General features: G+C 46.1%; 1 protein-coding gene across 1 annotated transcript in view; it reads left to right on the top strand.

Moving 5' to 3' along the window:
* The first annotated feature begins 5148 nt into the window (after positions 1 to 5148).
* Positions 5149 to 5293, top strand: part of ELOF1 (elongation factor 1) — a 6417-nt gene continuing 6272 nt past the window's right edge. The window contains exon 1 of the mRNA XM_014592655.2: positions 5149 to 5191. The gene's annotated coding sequence lies outside the window, so the exon portion shown is untranslated. The remainder of the gene's footprint in view (positions 5192 to 5293) is intronic.

Here is a 5293-nt window from a genome sequence, read left to right as displayed (position 1 = left end):
TATATAGTATATATATATAATTTTTAAAAGTAGATTACAGTATGGGCCATGGTCTGGTGGTTAAAGTGGCCAAATCCCACGTGGCTGACTATGTGGTTCAAGTCCTGGACCTGGCAGCTTGAAAAAGAAGCTAGTGGGGGCTTGCAGGTGGTGTGGTGTTTAAAGGTGCTGGATTCCCACATGGCTGACCACAGTTTGAGTCCCAGTCCAGGCTTTCTCCCTTTCTCTATTTCTGGTCAAATTGAAATAATAATAATATAAATAAACAAATAAATACAATTTTAAAAAGAAAAAAGAAAAAGAAGCTAGGGGCATGTGCACGCATGCACAAAATTCCCAAAGTATGGAGAGATGGAGAAGGGAGTGAGGCATGAGCATGCCCGTGGCGGGGAAATATCCCTCTCCCTCTCTCTTCCTCCCACCCCCTGCCCCGGCTCTTTCTGGTGAGTACACGCGCCCTCTGGCAAAATTAATTAATTAATTAATTAATTAAATAAAATAAAAACTACCATTATAGATAGAAAGAACAGGCCAGCAGGTATACTGTGGTTAAGGTATTGGACCCCCACATGGCCAACCACGGTTTGAGTTTGAGACCCAGTGGCTTAAACCTCACGCCGGGCGCGTGTGCGTGCGTGCCCAAGATCCCGAGAGGAGAATGGAGGAGAAGGGATTGCGGCGTGGCCATCTCCCCTGGGGGGCGACTTCTCGCTCGCTCTCTTTCTCTCTCTCTCTCTGTCTCTCTCTGTCTGGCGAGCACACGTGCACTATAGCAAAAAACAAACAAACAAACAAAAAAAACCTAACTGGAAAATAAGAATCAGTTTAACAAAGTTTGTTTGTACAGATTTTTCTTGGCTCAACTCCCAGTCTTCTGTTGATAAACATGTTACTTTCGTTTTCATGACTATTGTGTGTAAAATAGAAATTATTCAAAAAGGAATGTAACTTTCCTCTTGCTGTGGGAAAAAAAAAATCTTCCTTATGGAAGGTTATATCCTGTTTTTAGGGAGAAAATAGGGAGGTCAGAGTTCTCTTCTTGCATGTGCTTTTATTTCTAACTTTTTTTTTTTAAGAGTTATTTTATTTGGGGCTGGCAGGTGGCGTGATGGTTAAGGCGGCTGGACTCCTACATGGCTGACTGCCGTTCGAGTCCCAGACCTGGCAGCTTGCTTTCTCACTTTCCCTCTCTCTCTGTCTCTCTCTCATCAACTTAAAAAAAAGAATAATAAAATAATGACGAGAATAAAATTAAATAAAATAATACTTTTAAAAAGAAGAATTTTACTTAATAAAAAGAATTAAGACAGAGAGAGACAGGAAGCGAAAAATCACTTTCCAGGGGGGATGACCACGCCGCAATCCCTTCTCCTTCATTCTCCTCTCGGGATCTTGGGCATGCATGCACACGCACCCGGTATGAGTTTAAGCCGCCGGGTCCAGACTCGAACCATGATCGACTACATGGGAATCCAGCGACATAGCCATTACGCCAACTGCTGGTCCCACTGTGTTGCATTTTCTATCCCCTCACTTAGTAACTCTACCATTCTGATTTTGACATCCATTATTAAATAGTGGCGATACTGTTTTCATCGCCAAGGTAGAACGGTTGTTAGAAAGGTTGGGATTTTTCTTAATTTCATTGCTGCTTAGTGTTGAAGTTGTAACCCCAGCTCTGTTCTAAGCACAAATCAGATTCTGTCTGTGGAAAACTTTTAAGTTGCCACACACGTTGCTCCCTGATTATCTGCCTCCAACGTGAACTTGAATTCTATTCGCACACATATTAGCTAAAATTGCTGGAATGAGTTTTAATCAAGCCATCTAGCCCTCTTGTTCAATTCGCAGATATTCTGTGTATTTCTGGCATTCTTAAAGCTAGGCATCGTCATGATCAGACTTCATCTATCTGAAGAGAAATTTTTATACATGCGTTGTGTAAACCATTTTTTAAATGTCTTCATGTTTTATAACACTGGGCTACTGTTAGCAATATAAAGAAGAAAAAAATGAAATGATTTAATAAGTTTAAAAAAAAATATCCCAGTGTTGGGACCAGCAGATGGTATAATGGTTATGTCGCTGGACTCCCAAGTAGTTGTGGTTGACTGAGGTTCGAGTCCCAGACCCAGAGGCTTAAAACTCACCCCTGGGGGCCGGCAGGTGGTATAGTGGTTAAAGGCGCTGGATTCCCACCTGAATGACCACAGTTCAAGTCCCAGATCTGGCGGCTTGCTTTCTCACCCTTTTCCTTTCTTTCTCTCTCTGTCTGGCCAAACTAAAAAATAACAAATGGAATTAAATAAATATATAATTAAAAAAAAAAAAAAAAAACTCATGTCTGGTGCATATGTGGGCGTGCCCAAAATCCTAAGAGGAGAATGGAGGCGAGCACCCACACTCTATGGCAAATACCCTCACTCTTAAAAAAAAAAAAAAAAAAAAAAATCCAGTGTTCAGGGTCTGGGTCGGTCCACAGCTTCTTCCTGTATTCTTGCAGAGGCAAACAGAACAAAATCAACACAATGAATTGTGTGGTTACTAAATACAGGAGTTACGCCTACAGCGTCGGCCGCTCAGTGGAGACAATAAGTTGGGGGGCCCATGGTGTGGGGATCCTCTGCACAGGGACTGCAGAACGGTGGTCTTAGGCGTTTCTCAGCGGTACCTTCGGGCCGTTCTAAGAGTAGCACTGCCCCCTAGTGGACATCGGGGAATCTCGCTGCTTTTCTCTCCCCTTAATTTGCCACAGGGCACGTGAGCTTGCAGGAGAGGGACAGAAAGAGAGAGAGAGAGAGAGGGAAAGCGAGAGAGCATCACCCCTCCACGGGGTAGGGTCACACAGCAATCCCATCCCCTCCATTTCTGCTTCAATCCAGGATCTGGGACACGCACGCACACGTGCTAGGTCTGGGACTCAAACCGCACGGTTGGCTATGTGGGATCCAGGCCACCTGCTGGTCCCCAATTACTGCTTTGACTTTTTTCTTTCTTTTTCTTTCTCTCTTTCTTCTTTCTTTCTTTCTTCTTTATTTCTTTTCTTTCTTTCTCTCTCTCTTCTTTTTGTTAGAGGGCCCCTGGGCTTGCCAGAGAAAGAGGGAGGAGAATGCATCCCACGTGGGGAATGATCACGCCACAACCCCTTCTCCTCCATTTCTCTCTGCTTTGGTTTGATGCGTGCACCCTGTGTTTCTCGAGCAATCCAGGACTCACACGCAGTGGGTCCTGTGCAACCCGGCTGCAGCTGCTGTAATTAACCGCAGCTCTGCTGAGACTTTCAAACTCATCTTCCGAGTCCCTTCTACTCTCTGGTCCTCCACCCAGCGGCTAGAGTGGGCTTCTTGTTTATTTATTTATTTATTTTTAAAGAGTTATTTTAACGTTATTTGTTTATTTATTTATTCATTTTAATTTGACTGGAGAGGAACAGAGTGAAAGAGAGAGAGAGGGAAAACGAGACAGCTAGCCACCAGGTCTGGGACTCGAACTCCAGTCAACCACGTAGGAGTCCAGCACCCTTGATCACACCACCTGTTGGCCCCTTCTTAAAAAAAAAATTATGCAATTTATTCTCTATCATTATTATTATTTTTTTTAACTGTTTGCTACAGTGTAGGAGCACTCACCAGAGAGAGACAGAGAAAGAAGGAAATGAGAAAGCAAGCCACCAGGACTGGGACTTGAAACTGCAGTCAACCATGTGCAAGTCCAGCACCTTAACCACCATGCCCAACCTGCTGGCCTCCAGAGTGAGGTTCTTTAAACATAAACATAAAATCTGGGAACAGCAGATGGTGTAATGGTTACATTGCTGGACTCCTTTGGGGTTGGCACAGTTCAAATCCCGGACCTCATGCTGGGCACGTGTGCACGCATGCCCAAATTCCCAAGAGTAGAATTGAGGAGAATGGATTGCAGCATGATCGTACCCCGTGGAGGGTGATTTCTCTCTTTCTCTCTCTGTCTCTCTGGTGAGCACACGCCTTATAACAAATCTCTCTCTCTCCCCCTCCCTTCCTCTCTCAGGCTAGGAGGTTGCATGGTGGTTAAGGTTGCTGGACTCCCACATGACTGCCTGCAGTTTGAATCCCAGACCTGGTGGCCTGCTTTCTTACTTTCTCTCATTCTGTCCCTCTCTGGTCAAATAAATATAAGTAAATAAATAAGTAAAGTTAATAAAAATAAAAAAAAATATTCTTTAAATAAACAACTAAAAAAAAAAAAAAAAAAAACCCAAACCCTCAAACCAAAATCCCTTTTCTACTTAAAATACAATGGAAGGCCTTCACATGACCCCCATCTTTGCGATCTGATCCCCACCATCGCTAACCACCATCATCTTTGAATGACCACATGTCATTCAAACTGTGGTCGGACCGACAAAACAGACCTCCATGTGGGAGCTGGTTACAAACGTAATCTGTCAGGCCCCACTGTGCCCGCCCTGTTGCTTCAGAAACTTGAGTTTTAAGATCCACGGTCTTCTCCCTCGCTGAGGATACTTATATTCCTTAGCCCCGGTACTTCTTGGTGGTGGTGGTGGTGAGGAATGCTTTAGTGTTTCTGCACCTGTTGCAAGGGGCAAATGAGAAATCACCCCCAGTTGGGATGGCCATACTGCAATCCCTTCCCCTCTTCTCCTCTCCGGATTCTGGGCACCCCTGCACACACGCTTGGCATGTTTTTCAAGCCGCCAGATCTGGGATTCAAACTACTAAATTGTGGGATCCAGCCGCCTTAACCTCCATGCCACCTGCTACACCAGCGCTGGGATATCTGAATGAACTGAATAGTAACAGGTGTGCGGGAACCCAGTGGTCTGCAAGGGGCTAGGGCTGGAACTGGTGGAGAAGATAAGAGAGAGATCTCCAGAAATTGATGCGACCCAGACGAATCTGAAGCTCGCGAATGACCGTGGGAGGAACTGCCCTGGAAGAATCGCGTGGCGCTTGGCCAACACCGCACTCGGAGCTCGCGCAGACGCAGTGCCACTCCGCCGTCGCGCCGGAATTCAAGCACGCATGCGCACAGGCAGTCGCTGAAGGAGGCGGGGCCTGCTCCCCAAGCTGTTCAGGCGGAAGGTAGGCGGGACTTAAAATGGAAGAGAAGGCTTTCCGCTTCCGCCGCGGGCCGGAAGTTGCTGTTTCCCGGGTGAACAGAGCCGTCGCGACGAGGAAAGCGAGCGCAGGTGACTGTTCTCGTGGACGGGCGTTAGGGCGTTGGGCCCGCGGGGCGGGGCGCTCTTCTACCCGGGGGTGCTCTCGGGGTCATGGGTGAAACGTCGGGGGTC

The sequence above is a fragment of the Tupaia chinensis genome, unplaced genomic scaffold (genome assembly GCF_000334495.1).
Source record: "Tupaia chinensis unplaced genomic scaffold, TupChi_1.0 Scaffold138060_1, whole genome shotgun sequence".
In the NCBI taxonomy this organism is placed as follows: Eukaryota; Metazoa; Chordata; class Mammalia; order Scandentia; family Tupaiidae; genus Tupaia; species Tupaia belangeri.
Note: the sequence above shows the minus strand (reverse complement) of the source record. Positions and strands in the feature narration are given on the sequence as shown.